General features: G+C 40.3%; 1 long non-coding RNA gene across 1 annotated transcript in view; it reads left to right on the forward strand.

Moving 5' to 3' along the window:
- The window catches only part of LOC134356321 (uncharacterized), a 77,270-nt gene extending 68,955 nt beyond the window's left edge, over positions 1–8,315 (forward strand). Inside the window, exon 3 of the long non-coding RNA XR_010020342.1 lies at positions 6,941–8,315. This is a non-coding gene — a long non-coding RNA (uncharacterized LOC134356321). The remainder of the gene's footprint in view (positions 1–6,940) is intronic.
- Positions 8,316–18,386: the final 10,071 nt, after the last annotated feature.

Genomic DNA, 18,386 nt, shown 5'->3' on the forward strand with positions numbered 1-18,386 from the left:
CAGCCCAGTAAAGAACACTCATATATATTGAGTAATTCAGTGACTAAAGGGCTGATGACCACAGAGGTGTGTATTGGCAATTTAATACGGCTGTCTGAAGCCAGCTTGATAGTGAACCTTGAAAAAAATGAATTCGGCCACACGAGGGTCACTTACCTGGAAATTGTGGTGACACAGGGGCAGCTGGCAGCGATGCAAGCTACAGTGCAGGCTATCGCTGACCTCCCAACCCCGATAGACAAGAGGGCCCTCAGAAGGCTTTTGGAGATGGTGGGGTACTGCAGGAAGTTTTGCAATAACTCTGCGGTCAATACCCGTTCCCCTCCTACTAAGCCCTTGCGAGAGAAAACTGAGTCGGAATGGGACAACCCTTGTTGTTGTGGTCCGGGACAAAACAAAATGAGAGGGTACATTGGTCGCAATTCATCAGTATTTTTGGCCACTATGAAGTTTGCTGAGTTGGAGCCTGGTCTAAGGGATTATTAATAACACGTGTAAAAGGAACAGAAAATGTGATGACTGTCTGTCAAGGTGTTGACAGCTTCAAATTCTCTGTATTAGCTAAATAACTGTTAAAGATATATATTGTGTATGTATCAGATAATGTAGTCATGTTTGTAATTTTTACCTCCCGGTAAAAATCCTTAAAGGGGGGAAGTGTTACGAGAATACACATAAAATTAAGATGTTTGCTGGCCTGGGCTAGCATCAGTGGCATCAGCGGTTGGTCTGCCACCTGCCCTCAGGGGAAGGAGAGATAAGCAACAGTGGAGCAGCGTCTGGAGATGTGTGGTGAGGGGACGTGGGAGAGAGAGCTGTCTGGAGCGGCTCCCCCTTTGAACCCTGAACTGTTTGAAGTGATGGACAGGCGATGCCCCAGCAGGGGGATAAAAAGGGACAGGTTCGCTAAGACGGGGACACACGCCACCCGAGGTAACGAGACCCTGGAAGCGGTGCGCCTCTCACGAGTGGGTGAGAAGTACCAGACAACGACAAGGGTGGAAAGGTACGATCAGCGGGAACCCGGTGTGTGTCCGCCCTTGCCTGGGTGCCGGGTTCACTGCAGAGGATCGACCGCATCTGGAGGAGGGGTCACAGTCGGTGACCTCAGGTGACATCACCAAGGACCCGCCCAAAAGCTGTTTGTGAGCCATCTCGCTGGTCTGTGAGCCATCTCGCTGGTCTGTGAGTGAAGCAGTGTTCTGAATGATCAGTTGTCCCTGTTCTCTCTGTCTCTCTTCCCCCACGTTGTCCATCGCCATGGCAACGATTACTGCGAACTGAACTTTGAGTCATTTTGAAATTTGGTCATTTACCCCTAGACAACGATAGAGCTTGATTGATGCTGTTATTTTAATTCTGTGCACATGTGTGTTTATCATCGCTGAACTGTTGCATTTATTATCCTTTCGATTACTGTGTTGCTTGTTTCTTTAATAAAACTTTCTTAGTTCTAGTACTCCAGACTCCAACTGAGTGATCCATTTCTGCTGGTTTGGCAACCCAGTTACGGGGTACGTAACAATGTATACTGTAATTGATTTACTTATTTATTATTATTATTTTTATTTTTTCCTTCTATATTACATATTGTATTGAACTGCTGCTGCTAAGTTAACAAATTTCATGACACATGCCGGTGATAATAAACCTGATTCTGAGTCAGATTACCACTCTCGTTATCCAGAGGACCAAATTTGTCCCTTGCTATCCTTTTGCTCTTAATATAATATTGGACACCCTAAGGACTTTCCTTTATCTTGTTTGCTCGAGCGACCTGAAGCCTTACCTTAGCCCTCCTGACTTCCTTCTTAAATGCTGTCTTGCATCTTTTATACTCGTCAAGTATCTCATTTGTTCTACCCGCCTATACCTGCTATGCATTACCTTTTCATGTTTCTGTCCATGAACTAAACTTCAGCTCATGTGAATACATCATTCCCAGTCCCACTTTCCCTACTGGTGTTTATAACCTATTTTGTGGCACTGTAAAGCACGTTGGATGTCCCAAGCAAAGAGCTCGTCAACACTTCGAGTTGATCAGGATCGGGATGTCAGGTTCTGACCTAAAACATCATCTGTGCTGCCTGCTGCAGGTAAGTTCCTCCAACAGTAAGATTTTTTTTTGCTTGAAAGAGTATTTTCCGACCCTTGGAGTATTTTTAAGATGTATATAAATGTAACTTCTTCTGTATAAACAACAATAAGAGGTTATGTTGTGAGGGAGTTTAGGAGGTGGGGTTCATGCATTTCTTCTGAGGTGAGAAACCAGGTCTTGCTCTGAAGGCAGTGTCTCTGTATCATGGCAAGTAAGAATGAGGGATAACATGTTAATTATTTCACCTCCTGCTATGCTGGAAAGTTTGGTTCTGAAATTCACTCTTGTGTATCATGCATTATCTCTAACTGCTAAAGTTATCTGTTTAATAATGCATTAAGACAAGTGGCAGCTTTCCAACAGAAAATGCACTTCCTGCTATCTAGCTTCAGATTTCCAAAAAAAAATTCCCAGGTTTGCATAAATTTAGGGAGTTTGATACTTATGTAGGTAGGAAAACCATTGAATTAATTGGAAGCATGTGGTGAGTCTGAGGTTTCTATAATAGAAATCAAGACACCATATTGTGCAAGAAGAACATTTCTTCTTTGATTAAGTAAATGGCCGTGTGAAAAGTTGCAGCCTATGGGATTTGTTCCTTACTCTTTCAGAAATTAGAAATTAATTTTCCAGAATTTAGCTGAAATTTGCTGAGGTTTTCATTCTGCTTGTTTTTTTTTAATCTCCTTTATCTAATGAGTTTGGCAGTGAAACAGACTTTACAAGAGGGGTGTGTTAATGATCAGAAGGATCTGAGTAAACACAAACCTCAAAGTAAGCAATACCAACAGAAGTAGAGGTTACGAACTGCCAGTACTTAAAGTGTAAATCTGATTAAGGACAGAACATGGGTTATTAAAATAATACAGTAGAACATAATGTTTTTTTTCCATGACTCTGGGTGAACAAAGAAAAGCTTAAAATGAACTGAGAATAATCAGAATTAGGTTTCTTTTAACTGGCATATGATGTGAAATGTGTTTGTCTTGTGGCAGCAATACCTTGTAATACACAAAAAATAACACTACAATAGAAAATATCAAAAATTAAGTAAGTAGTGCCAAATAAGACAGCAACAAATGAGGTAGTGTCGATGGGTTCATGGTCTATTCAGATGATGGAGGGAAGAAGTTATTCCTTAAGTATTGAGTGAGTGAATTCAGGCTCTTGTCCCTCCTCCCTGATGGTAACAACGAAAAGGAAGGTTGTCCTGGGTCCTTAAGAATGATGCCACTGCCTTGAGGCTTTGCCTTTTGAAGATGTCCTCAATGTTGGGGAGGCCTGTGCTCATTATGGAGCTGACTGAGTTTACAATCCTCTGCAGTTTGTTCTGATCTTGTGTATCGGCGACTCCATATCAAATAATTTAAAAGGACAGTTGGAAAATATATGATCCAATAGTGTCTAATATTAATATTGTCAAAAGGTGATTGTCAACAGTTAATTTTCAAATACGTTCAAAAGAAGGCCGAGAAGGCGTAAGTAACAATGGGTAACCTAAAGCTTCATTTTGTGAATGCCGCGTCTTTGCCTATGAAGAATAGAAACTTAAAGGAACTACAACTGTTAATGAGAATATGAGAAAGGGAAAAAACAGTGGAATAAGTTGCAAGCAATATTCAATACTTTACTAATCACCAGTACAATAGTAAGATGCAGTAAATTCCAATAAGTTCATTAGGGATGTTTGAGATCTGTGGAGATACTCAGGCCATTGGGGCTTTCAGCCGTCGCAATGATATCTAGATACTGTAATGTAATCTACTACTTATAATAACATCTCAGCACAGTAAGTGTTATCAGAATTATGTCTTTGGATTTAGATGCCAGAGTGTTGTTTGGAGCAGGAGCGATATCTTCACACTATAAGAATGTCTAGGGTACAGAAACAAATACATATTATAGGTGCTTTAATGATATCCAGTGTTGCTATGATAATCAGAAATGTGATGTTATCTAGGCCTACAGTAATATCTGTGGCTTCAATGCTATCTAGGATTATAGTTCTGGTTAGGTACTTCAGTAATATCCAGGTGGAGTGCAGTATTATTAAGGTAGTGTTATGATTACGAGGACTGTTTTGCTATCCTGGACGGTAATGACACTTGTGTGCTTCAGTAATTACTGAAATGGTATTAACTGGAATACCAACATGTGTTACTGCAGGGCTGTACCAATTGCCAATTCCATAGTAAGGGCCAGCAAGCTCCCAAAAGTGCAGCGAACAAGAATAATTCTTTTTCTGCTGAAAGCCCGGGGCATTCTTATGACTACAATTGAAAGTAGGCTGTCCATTTGCTTATTCAGACCTATAGCCCACTGGGATCCAGCAGCTGAGTGAGTTTTTATGTTTAGAGATTACAATATTTTGGCCATATTTCTTGCTAGTTTTGCTCAAATAGTCGGCACAAAAATACTGCAAAACAGATGAGAGCAGAATATTGAGGATCATTGGCAAAGAACAGTGTGAAATGGCAGAAAGAGAAACGAGTGATCTTAAGACTCAGGATGTAATACTTGGATCACATGTATTGGATTTTAGTTTACTGGGGGTGTACTGTTGGTATTTAGAACAGTGTCTTGCACAGACAAAACACTTGAAGCACTGTTGAGGATCCCTACCACCCGTCCCACAATCTATTTGATCCACTGCCATCAGGGGAAAGGTACAGAAGCATCAGCATTAGGACTAACAGACTGGGTAAGAGCATGTTCCCCCAGACTATAGGACTAATGAATGCCTGCCAGCACTGAGTTCTTGTCACGAGGACAGTGAGCTGCTCACTGTTTAATGTACATTTTACTGTTTGCATTTTACCAGTGCACTGTTTCCACTTTGAAGTACATCTTATTAACTGACCTGTGGTATCATTTTGTTTTATGTACTGTGTGTGATATATGTTTTGTGGGGGCACCATGGTCTGGAGGAATGTTGTTTCATTTGGCTTTAAACATCTGCAGCCAGATGGCAATAAACCTGATATTCAACTTGAACTTGAACTGGTTCAGTGACCCATGTTCTCAGTTGACGAGACTTCTTAGTGGCAGTAGAAGACTATAACATTCGATTTCTTAGGACATAAACAGTATAGTCGAGATTTGTTATAGGCCTTTTCAATGAAAAATCTGTAGATCTGTCTGTATCTGCCCAATATGGGGCCTTCAAATTGGGTAGGCTTTCCTGAATGTTAAGGAAAGAGAGCTTGACATTGAATGGACTGTCTCCAGGAAGTTCCAGCTTCATTCTTTAAAGCATATTCACATTTATAGTATTAATCCAGCGAGCACTCCCATCACATGTTTATCAATCCCCAATCACCCTCACAGAATCCTTTTCCTTACCCAAATATTTCCCTGACAGCTCCCTCTGATACTTGTGTCTGAATCTTATTCCCCATATTTACTTCCTTGCAAAATGCTCTGCACTGATGCATTCCATCTTCTGTATTTCTCTCCATCCATCTCTGTAATACCCTCTGTATACATTTGCACTGCCCTCCAATCTGCAGTCCAAACTACTTCTCAAGTAAACTCAGAGCACTCTTTTAACAAATATTGCCACAGGACTCAATGCTTCAGTTAAGACTTCACTGCAAAACACTTTTGTATAAGTGACATCAAATCATTGCAATGCATTCTTTTTGACCCTAGTTATGTACATATAAGATAATATGATCTAGGAATAGAATTAAGCTATTCAGATGGGTTCTGCTCCATTATAGCTGATCTATTATCCCTTTCAACCACATTCTCCTGCCTGCTCCTCATAACCTTTGACACCCTGATTGATCATACACCTATCAACCTCTGCCTTAAATATACCCAAAGATTTTGCCTTCACAGTCATTTGGGGCAAAGAATTGTACAAATTCACCACCCTCTGGCTGAAGAAATTTTTCCTCATCTCTGTTCTAAATGGATGCCCTTCAATTCTGTGACTGTGCCATCTTGTCCTAGACTTATCCAGTATAGGAAATATCCTCTCCACATCATCTCTATCCAGACCTTTCAATATTCAATAGGTTTCAATGAGATTCCCTCTCATTCTTCTTAAGTGTGTTAAAAACCTAAGGGATCCAGAACAAGTGTGTAGGAGTGCATTACCAAACATTGTATATTGTACAAAATATTGTAAAACATGAAAGAACTTCCTGAGCACTGGACATATCTACACAATAAACTACTGAACTAGAAGATTTATTGAAAAACTCCTTAAAAAGCATGGCAATTTAAAAATGTCTGTTGTGAATAAAAGCTATAATAATACAGGCATAATTACTCAAAGTATATATTTTCAATACGTTATTCTCCTTTATTTTAAAGCTGCATTCTGGATGGCCGTAGCAAAAGATCTAGAGTGCACATGCAGCTGGGATCCAAACTATAGGCTGGGTGTGAGTTTGGAACTGGAAGTGGGGTCTGTAACATTAGGGGTCAAGAACAAATCTGTTGGAATTCTTTGAAGAAATAACAGGCAGGACTGACAAAGGAGAGTCAGTGAATGTTGTTTACTTGGATTTTCAGAAGATCTTTGAGAAGCTGATGCACAGAAGGCTTGTTAGATACAACTGTTTAATTTTAGTTGTCATTTTCTTTGCAGTAATGCAATCAATTATCTGATTGTATTTTAGGTAGACTTTTTATACATAACATTCTAATATGCCTTTACTGTAATTCTGGAAGCTTCTTAGCTTCTTTGTCCTTTCATTTTCTCACTGGTTAACTGTCTACTGCAGTATTAAATAAGTATTTTCTTATTTGTGGCATTTTTCTTGTCTGCATCAAAGGTTCAAAGATTAAATTATTATCAAAGTATCCAACTCTAAAATTCCACTTCTCCAGGTAGCCATGAAGCCAAGAAAGAAAGGAAAGACAGCACAATCATCAACCCCAAATCCCCCTCCATGCATGAAAGAAAATAAAAAAGATTGGGTGAAAAACACAGACTATAAAAAAAACCTATCAGACTGAAAGAAAATTCTATAGTCCAAGTCCACAACCAAAACACAGAAAACCTGTGCAACACTCTCCAGGCACAGCGGCAGGTTCTCCCTGCTCTGGTGCAGGGCAATCAAAAGGCAGGCAGTCGGCGCTTTCCCTCCACACTAGCCTCAATACTTATATCTCCCTCTTTGATTCAGTTGGCAAACAATGGAAGCTTTCATCAATGAAATGGAGTTGATCATTGGCTTGTGCCCTGTCCCGCAACCTGCCCACTATGAGATTCATGCACGCTGCCTCTGTATCCTGGAATTCTCTCAAAATTGCAGAGCGCTGGAACACTCAGATGATCTTTAAACTTCTGCATTGGCCTTGATGTTTCAACCTCCCTCATCACTTTAATTAGCAAAAAAAACAGAAGCTTTAATCAGCAAAATGAAGTTGTACACTGGCTCCCACGCTGTCCCGCAGACTGCCTGCCATGATATTCCGTCATGCTACCTCTGCCTCCCGGAATCCTCTTGAAGGCTGCAGAATGCTGGAACATCCAAACAATCTCCAAACAGAAAATTACAGGCTCTAATAGTTCCAGAATCACATTTGTGACGAATACACATAGATAAGATGTTAACTGTCCTGTGTGATCAGCAGTTGGTCTGCCACCTGTCTTCAAGAGAGAGATAAGGGACACAATGAAACAGCACCTGGAGATGTGTAGAGAGCTGTCTGGAGCGGCTGCCCCTTTGAACCCTGAACTGTTTGAAGTGATGGACAGGCGATACCCCAGCAGGGGGATAAAAAGGGACCGGTTCGCTAAGGCAGGACACACACGACACCCGAGGTAACGAGACCCTGGAGCGGTGCGCCTCTCACGAGTCGGTGGGAAGTATCGGACAACGCACAGGGTGGAAAGGTACGATCAGCGGGAACCCGGTGTGTGTCCGCCCTTGCTTGAGTGCCGGGTTCACTGCAGAGGATCGACCGCATCTGGAGGAGGGGTCACAGTCGGTGACCTCAGGTGACATCACCAAGGACCTGCCCAAAAGCTGCTTGTGAGCAATTATTGCCGGTCTGTGAGTGGAAGCCGTGTTTGAATGATCAGTCGTTCCCGTTCTCTCTCTCCCTCCCCCCACGTTGTCCATCGCCATGGCAACGATTACTGCGAACTGAACTAAATTGGACTGAACTTTTGTGTCACTTTGAAATTGGTCATTTATCCCTAGACAACGATAGAGCTTGATTGCTGTTGTTATCTTAATTCAGTGCACATGTGTGTTTATCATTGCTGAACTGTTGCATTTATTATCCGTTCGATTACTGCATTGCTTGTTTCTTTAATAAAACTTCCTTAGTTCTAGTAATCCAGACTCCAACTGAGTGATCCATTTCTGCTGGCCAGTTACGGGGTACGTAACACTTTCAAGATGAAAAACAAATGTAAAAGACATAGATGTGACCAGCAGCCAATCTGGACATCAGAAGTTTGGAGAGAGGGGGACTTCAAACAGGTCCACTGCCCAATGATAAAAGGCAATAGTGGGTTATGTCAGCATAATAGAACTTTGACCAGCAACCATTCGGCATCTGGATTTGATTAGTAAGAGCAAATTAAAGTAAGGCAGGGCAAGTGCAGCAGCCACCATCTGAGAGAACATAGTTAAGGGGGCGATCTTGAGGCTTTAGCTCTTCAAGGCTTCTGCAAAGAGAGGCCTCACTCAGAGAAAGCAAAGGAAAGAAAAGCTCAAGTTTTTTTCCTTCCCTGCTTTATACTGCTCTGCTAGGACGGTAGAAATGCCAGGGAGTATAATGAAAAACTCCTCTTGTGGGTTGGGGGATGGCAGGGAGACCTCCAGTGTCCCTGACAACTACAACTGCAGGAAGTGCATCCAGTTGCAGCTTCTAACAAACCGTGTTAAGGAGTTGGAGCTGGAGCTGGGTGAACTTTGGTCATTAGGGAGGATGAAGAGGTGATAGATATGACATATAGAGAGGTAGGTACACCCAAGGTGCAGGATGCAGCAAACTGGATGACAATCAGGAAGGGGTTAAGGAGCCAGTGCAGAGATCCCCTGTTGCCATCCCCTCAACAACAGGTATATTATTTTGGATACTGTTGCAGGGGAATGACCTAACAGAGCAGAGTCATAGTGGTCGGGTCTCTGGAACTGAGATCTGCCTCTGTGACTCAGCTGGGAAGGGGGAAGAAGAGGCACGTTGTGGTGATAGGTGATTCATTAATTAGGGGAACAGACAGGAGGTTCTGTGGGTGAGAAGAAGATTTCCAGATAGTATGTTGCTTCCTGGATGCCAGTGTCAAGGATATCTCTGATCAGGTCCTCAGCATTCTTAAGTGGGAGGGTGAGCAGCCAGAGGTCATGTTCCATGTAGGTACCAATGACATGGGTAGGACGAGTGACGAGGTTCTGTGAGTTAGGTGCTAATATAAAGGACAGGAGCTCCAGGGTTGTGATCTCAGCATTGCTACCTGTGCCACTTGCTAGTGAGACTAGAACTAGTAAGATTATACAGTTTAATATGTGGCTAGAGAGTTGGTGTAGGAGCGAGGGTATAAGAGTTCTGGATCATTCAGCTCTCTTCCAGGGAAGGTGAGACCTGTACAGAAGGAATAGTTTGACCTTATCTGGAGGGGGACTAATATCTTAGTGGAAAGCTTTGTTAATGCTGCACGGTAGGGTTTAAGCTAGATTTGCAGGGAGGTGGGAACCAGAATGCCAGAACAGTTAGTGGAGATGTTGTGGAGGCAGATGTTGATAAAACCTCAGGTGAAGTTAGAAATCAAAAGGTTGAGCATGGGGCAACTAATGTCCTGAGTTGCCTATATTTCAATGCAAGAAGTATTGTAGGAAAGGTGGATAACAGTGCTGAAGATGAGGTAGCTGGTTTACAGACAGAGGCAATGCTTAGTGAAAAGACAATTTCGATGGGGCAAAACTGCAGTCAACAGGATGAGATGCAATATAAAATGTGGACAAAATAGAAAAGAGTAAATACGGGGCTGAAGGTGTTGTATCTGAATGTGCGCAGTATATGGAATCAGTTAGATGAACAGTTGCAGATTGGCAGGTATGATGTTGTAGGCATCACTGAATCATAGCAGAATGATTATAGTTGGGAGCTTAATGTCCAAAGACACTCGTTGTATTGAAAGGACAGGCAGGAAGGCAGCGGGGGCTATGCTGCTCTGTTGGTAAAAATTTAAATCAAATCATTAGACAGAGGTGACATAGGATTGGAAAGAGTTGAATCATTGTGGATAGAGTTAAGGAGCTGAAATGGTAAAAGGATCCTGATAGGATTGTATACAGACCCCCAAACAGTTATAAGGATGTGGCCTACAAATTACAATGGGAGATAGAAAATTCATGTCAAAAAGGCAATGTTACAATAGTCATGGGGGAATTCAATATGCAGGTAGATTGGGTGCTTTATTACAGGATGGGTTAATTTCTAGAGTGCCTACAAAATGGCTTTTTAGAGCAGCTCATGGTCAAGCCAACTGGAGGATTGGCTATTCTGGATTGGGTGTTGTGCAATGAACCAGAATTGATTAGAGAGCTTAAGGTAAATAACCCTTAGGGGAGAGTAATCATAATATGATCAAATTCATACTGAAATTTGAGAAGGAGAAGATAAAGTCAGATGTATCAGTATTACAGTGTAGTAAGGGGAATTACAGAGGCATAATGGAGGAGTTGGTCAGAGCTGATTGGAAAAGAACACTGGCAGGGCTGATGGCAGAGCTGCAATGGCTGGAATTTCCGAAAGCAATTTGGAAGGCACAGGATATATACATCCGAAAGAGATATAAGTATTCTAAAGGAACAATGACACATCCATGACTATCAAGAGAAATCAAAGCCAACATAAAAGCCAAGGAGAGGGCAAAGAATAAAGCAAAATATAGTGAGAAATTAGAAGATTAGGAGATTAAGATTTCTTCCGCCGTCTCCGTCTCCGAGCCTACTTCTTCGGCAAGGACTCTTCCACCCCCACCGATGACCCTTTCTCCGGTCTTCAACCCTCCTCTTCTTCATGGACACCCCGCTCTGGTCTTCTGCCTGCTCTGGATCTCTTTATCGCTAATTGCCGACGGGACATCAACCGTCTCAACTTCACCGCACCTTGTCCCCATTCCAACCTCACTCCTTCGGAACGCTCTGCTCTCCACTCCCTCCGTACTAATCCTAACCTTATTATTAAACCCGCCTATAAGGGGGGTGTTGTTGTAGTCTGGCGTACTGACCTCTACCTTGCCGAGGCACAGCGACAACTCGCGGATACCTCCTCTTATTTACCCCTCAATCGTGACCCCACTAAGGAGCACCAGGCCATTGTCTCCCACACCATCACCGACTTTATCCGCTCAGGGGATCTCCCATCCACTGCTACCAACCTTATAGTTCCCACACCTCGCACTTCCCGTTTCTACCTCCTACCCAAGATCCACAAACCTGCCTGTCCTGGCCGACCTATTGTCTCAGCTTGCTCCTGCCCCACCGAACTCGTTTCTGCATACCTCGACACGGTTTTATCACCCCTTGTTCAATCCCTTCCGACCTATGTTCGTGATACTTCTCATGCTCTTAAACTTTTCGATGATTTTAAGTTCCCTGGCCCCCACCGCTTTATTTTCACCATGGATGTCCAGTCCTTATATACTTCCATCCCCCATCAGGATGGTCTCAAAGCTCTACGCTTCTTTTTGGATTCCAGACCTAATCAGTTCCCCTCTACCACCACTCTGCTCCGTCTAGCGGAATTAGTCCTTACTCTTAATAATTTCTCTTTGGCTCCTCCCACTTCCTCCAAACTAAAGGTGTAGATATGGGCACCCGTATGGGTCCTAGCTATGCCTGCCTTTTTGTTGGCTTTGTGAAACAATCTATGTTCCGTGCCTATTCTGGTATCTGTCCCCCACTTTTCCTTCGCTACATCGACGACTGCATTGGCGCTGCTTCCTGCACGCATGCAGAACTCGTTGACTTTATTAACTTTGTCTCCAACTTTCACCCTGCCCTCAAGTTTACCTGGTCCATGTCCGACACCTCCCTCCCCTTTCTAGATCTTTCTGTCTCTGTCTCTGGAGACAGCTTATCCACTGATGTCTACTATAAGCCTACTGACTCTCACAGCTATCTGGACTATTCCTCTTCTCACCCTGTCTCTTGCAAAAACGCCATCCCCTTCTCGCAATTCCTCCGTCTCTGCCGCATCTGCTCTCAGGATGAGGCTTTTCACTCTAGGACGAGGGAGATGTCTTCCTTTTTTAAAGAAAGGGGCTTCCCTTCCTCCACTATCAACTCTGCTCTTAAAAGCATCTCCCCCATTTCACATACATCTGCTCTCACTCCATCCTCCCGCTACCCCACTAGGAATAGGGTTCCCCTGGTCCTCACCTACCACCCCACCAGCCTCCGGGTCCAACATATTATTCTCCGTAACTTCCGCCACCTCCAACGGGATCCCACCACTAAGCACATCTTTCCCTCCCCCCCCCCTGCATTCCGCAGGGATCGCTCCCTACACAACTCCCTTGTCCATTCGTTCCCCCCCATCCCTCCCCACTGATCTCCCTCCTGGCACTTATCCGTGTAAGCGGAACAAATGCTACACATGCCCTTACACTTCCTCCCTTACCGCCATTCAGGGCCCCAAACAGTCCTTCCACGTGAGGCAACACTTCACCTGTTAGTCGACTGGGGTGATATACTGCGTCCGGTGCTCCCGATGTGGCCTTTGATATATTGGCGAGACCCGACGCAGACTGGGAGACCGCTTTGCTGAACACCTACGCTCTGTCCGTCAGAGAAAGCAGGATCTCCCAGTGGCCACACATTTTAATTCCACATCACATTCCCATTCCCATTCTGACATGTCTATCTATGGCCTCCTCTACTGTAAAGATGAAGCCGCACTCAGGTTGGAGGAACAACACCTTATATTCCGTCTGGGTAGCCTCCAACCTGATGGCATGAACATCGACTTCTCTAACTTCTGCTAAGGCCCCACTTCCCCCTCGTACCCCATCTGTTACTTATTTTTATGCACACATTCTTTCTCTCACTCTCCTTTTTCTCCCTCTGTCCCTCTGAATATACCTCTTGCCCATCCTCTGGGTCCCCTCCCCCCTTGTCTTTCTTCCCGGACCTCCTGTCCCATGATCCTCTCGTATCTCCTTTTGCCTATCACCTGTCCAGCTCTCGGCTCTATCCCTCTCCCTCCTGTCTTCTCCTATCATTTTGGATCTCCCTCTCCCCCTCTAACTTTCAAATCCCTTACTCACTCTTCCTTCAGTTAGTCCTGACGAAGGGTCTCGGCCTGAAACGTTGACTGCACCTCTTCCTACAGATGCTGCCTGGCCCGCTGCGTTCACCAGCAACTTTGATGTGTGTTGCTAGAAGATTAGGAGCTTTCTTTTTCAATATTTTTGTTAATTACTTGCATAGACAAATACAAAATACATTATGATATTATGGAAACAGAAACAAGATTGAATTGCCCCATAACCATGTATAATAAATTAACCATAAAATTGAAAAGGTATATTTTATTCTAATCTAAAGCAAAATCAAAACCCCACAACAAAACAGAAAAAAAAGAGGAAAAAACAGCTGTTTGGTTAAAAGAAAAGAAAAAAAAACTTTGACATATAGTCGTAAATTCAAACATATAAAAGCTATGATCATTGCTGACCAAATCAAAAATTGTGAAAGTAGTTCTGAAAAAGTCCCCATAATGTGAAAAAATCTTGTCTAGGTATAGAAATAGAACACCTAATCTTCTCTAGACTTAAACATGACATAACATCAATCAACCAATGGGCTTGAGTAGGTGGAGTGGCATCTTTCCATTTAAGCAACAGCACTCTTCTGGCTAAAAGAGAAATAAAAGCCAAAATATGCAAATTATTTGGCTTACGAGTAAAATTATTTCCTCCACCAATGCCAAACAAGATAGTCAGTGGGTTGGGTTTAAAGTTTACTTTAAAAAGCTCCAAGAAAGTTTGAAATACTTCTTTCCAAAATTTGTCAAGCCGCTGACAGGATCAAAACATATGAATTAGAGAGGCCTCTTCGACATTACACTTATAACAGTATGGAGAAAAATCTGAGTAAAAATGAGAGAGCTTATCTTTAGTCATATAGGCTCTATGGACCACTTTAAATTGTGAAAGACAGTGACACGCACATAACGAAGAGGTGTGAACAAGTTTAAAAATTTCATTCCAAGTATCCTCTTCAATTGAAATCTGTAGGTCATGTTCCCAGAGGTTTTTAATTTTGTCTAATGGAATGTTTCTCAATACCAACATCATACTATAAATATTAAAAATAGATCATTATGAAAAGGATTCAAAGTAAAAGTTGTATCAGTTAAACTCTTATCTGGACATTTAGGAAATGCATAAAGTTGAGAATGCAAGAAGTCTCTAATTTGTAAATATCTAAAAATGTGAGCTTTATGAAGATTATACTTAATAGATAGTTGATCAAATGAGGAAACGTTATTTCCAACAAACGGATCCTGAAAACATTTAATACCTAGTCTATTCCACTCTTTAAAAACCACATCAGTCAAAGAAGGTTTAAAAAAAATTAGAAAAAATGGGACTAGAGAGTGAAAAATCAATTAACCCAAAGAATTTTCTAAATTGTAACCAAATTCTTAAAGAATATTTAACTACAAAATTATCAGTTAAATTGTTTTAGGATAGAGGAAATGAACAACCAAGAAGCTAAATAATAGAAAATTTATTAACAGAATTAACTTCTGAAGAAACCCAAACCGGACAGTCTTCACAATTAATCTAGTATATCCAAAACGTAAGGTAGTGTATGTTGACTGCCCAGTAGTAAAACCTAAAATTGGGTAGGGCTAATCCCCTATTTTTTTAGCTTTCTGAAGATGAACTTATTTAATCGGGGAAGGGGGAGGGGTTGCTATTCTTCCATCAGTAAGAAGATATAATTGAATCCAAAGAGTCGAAAAAGGATTTAGGAATAAAAACAGGTAGGGCTTGAAATAAGTATAGAAATTTAGGCAAAATATTCATTTTAATAGAATTAATACATCCAATCAGCGATAAAGAAAGGGGAGACCAATTTGATAGTACCTTCTTAACATATTCCAAAAGAGTGATAAAGTTTTCTTTAAAAATTAATTTATAATTCTTAGTAATTGTTATACCCAATTATGTAAGTTGTTTTCTTACAATTTTAAAAGGAAGGTCAGAGTTGACTGATACCAAATTATTCAAAGGAAAAAATTCACTCTTATGAAGATTAAGTTTATATCCTGAGAACTGACTAAATTCAGAAAGTAAAGAGAGTACTGAGGGTAGAGAGGACTCCACGTTATAAATATAATGCAAAGGTCATCAGCATAAAGCGACACCTTATGAGTGATACCCCTCCTTAAAATACCCGAGATGACCACAGATTCACGAAACGCGATGGCTAAAGGCTCTATAGCAAATCAAAAAAGCAAAGGACTCAAAGGACATCCTTGTCTGGTTCCACATTGCGATTAAATGGTTTAGAACTCAGACAGTTAGTAGGAACCTGTGCAGTGGGAGATGAATAAAATAATTTAATCCATTGAATAAAATTGGAGCCAAATTTAAATTTTTCTAATATTTTAAATAAATAATTCTATTCAACCCATCAAAGGCTTTCTCAGTATCCAAAGAAATTACACAATCCAAAGTTTCTTTAGAGGCAGAATAAATAACATTCAGTTAATGACGAATGTTAAAATGAGAATAACGATTTTTAACAAATCCAGTCTGGTCATCAGAGATAATAAAAGGAAGAATGTTTTCCATCCTATGAGCTAAAAGTTTAGATAAAATTTTAGTGTCAACATTAAATAAAGCTATCGGTCTGTAGGAAGAGCAATCAGTTGGGTCTTTATTCTTTCTGAGGATAAGTGAAAGAGAGGCATCATAAAAAGACTGTGGCAACCTACCTAATTTAAAAGAGTCAGAAAGAACAGAAAGTAAGTGAGGAATAAGCAAAGGAGCAAAAGCCTTGTAGAACTCTCCAGAAAATCCTTCAGGACCAGGAGCCTTCCCCGAACTCAGAAAATGGACAACCCGGTCAATTTCCTCGGAAGAAAAAGGTTTTCAATTTTCAATTAAGCTCAGAAAGTGAGGGAATGTTTAAATGATCTAGAAAATTATTCATAGCAAAATTGGCTTTAAGGGAATCTGAACTATACAGTTTAGAGTAAAATTCTCTAAAAGTATCATTTATTTCTAATTGATCAGAAGTTTTATCACCATTTGCTTTGGAAATTTCCTTAATTCGATGTTTAACTGTTAAAGTTTTAAGTTGATTAGTCAAAAGTTTGCCCGTTTTATCACCATGAACATAAATTCACTTTTATCTTTTAAAAGTTGAGTTTCAACAGGGTAAGTTAAAAACAGATCATATTTAGTTTTAACTTCCACACATCTTTTATACAAAACAGGATCCAGATCAGCAGTATATTTTTGATCTAAATGTTTCAGCTGATTGGCTAAATCACTTTGCTCCTTATTAGCTTTTTTCTTAATACTTGCTGTATAGGAAATAACATGGCCTCTAATATAAGCCTTGAAAGCATCCCAAATAATAAGGCCAGAAGTGCCATCTAGCATATTCTCTTCAAAAAAAAAGTAATTTAACTCTCTAAAAATTGTAAAACAAAAGCCTTATCCGATAGTAAAATTGAATTAAAACGCCAAAATCTGTTTGATCAAGAAACACCCGGAAGATTTAAAGATTAATAAACGGGGGCATGATCAAGCAGCAATTTCTTTGTAATCACAGGATTGAACAGAGGGGATTAAATGACTATTGACAAAAAAAATAATCCTGGAGTACGTATGATGAACATGAGAATAAAAGGAATATTCTCTACTTGATGGGTATAAAAAAAACGCCAAACATCAATAATGTCACATTTCATTGCAAAAAATTGGATATAGGAGGCAGATCTACTAACATTCAATCGTTTCGAAGATGAATGGTCTAAAACAGGGTCAAGACAACAATTAAAATCCCCTCCCAAGATTAAAGAGTACAAATTTAAGTCTGGTAAAAAAAGGGAAAAAAGCATTCAAAAAAGCCAGGATCATCTATATTCGAAGCATAGAGATTAGCAAAAACCATTAGTTTGTTATCCAGTTTCCCTGAGACTATAACGAACCGCCCATCGGGGTTAGACATTACATCATGTTGAACTAAAGCAACTGAATTATCAATCAAAATCAAAGTACCTCTGGCCTTGGCTTGAAAGGAAGAATGAAAAGCTAGACTATTCCAATGTTTGAACAAATGCCCATAGTCAGATCGGTGAACATGTGTCTCTTGTGAAAAAACAATTGAGGCATTCAATTTCTTAATATAGGTAAAAAGCTTCTTACATTTCACAGGGTGGTTTAAACCTTTCACATTTAAACTAAGAAAATTAATATTGTATCCCGTTTAATTATGTTTAAAACAGAGGTTAAACATATAAACCATTGGAGTATACTAAAAATCCAAACCTTAAAATTCAAAATACTTGTCCAAGCAATAGATGAGGCAGGGATAACCATACAGCTAATAAAAAAGAAAAAGAAAAAAAAAACCCACTCCTGTCCACCCCCCTCCCAAGGAAAAAAATCACCCAAGCGAGGGTGAAAGCTAATCTACTGATAAATCCCACCCCCTACATCCTACTGGCAAAGATCCAAGAGAAGAAAAGATTAGTACAGAACGAATTCCAACCTAGACGAAATAACTTTCAAAAGAACTGTAACAATCAAAACATAATGTTTGCAAAAAATAATTACAAAGAAAACTTACTGAAGTGAAGTCTATTAATTTCCTAAACAGAAAAAATAAAAAAGAAGACAAAGAAGAATTATTTATGAAAATATATCAAAAAAAGAATTATTCCAAGAAGAAAAGTAATAAACAAATAAACTGCACAATGAATTAATCAGACAAACTGAGGGAACAAGGTTATATGAAGCAGATATAAACATTTAAACTTCTGGGGTTGAGAGACTAAATATTATTCCAAAGAGTTAAAGAAGAGTTCAAAACATCATGTTGAAAAAAAATTAGCTCAGCAAAGAAAATATGATAAGAACAGAAACTAATTATAAGAGTATACGAGAATAGAAGAGAGAATTGTTCAAAAAAAAGAAAAAAGAAAAATGAGAAAAAAGAATTATTTATGGAACTATATCGAAAAAAGAACTATTCAAAGAAAAATAATAAACAAATAAACTGTACACTTACAACGAATTAATCAGTCAAACTGAGGGATCAAGGTTATATGAAGCAAAAATAGA

This window comes from Mobula hypostoma, chromosome 1, assembly GCF_963921235.1.
Source record: "Mobula hypostoma chromosome 1, sMobHyp1.1, whole genome shotgun sequence".
In the NCBI taxonomy this organism is placed as follows: Eukaryota; Metazoa; Chordata; class Chondrichthyes; order Myliobatiformes; family Myliobatidae; genus Mobula; species Mobula hypostoma.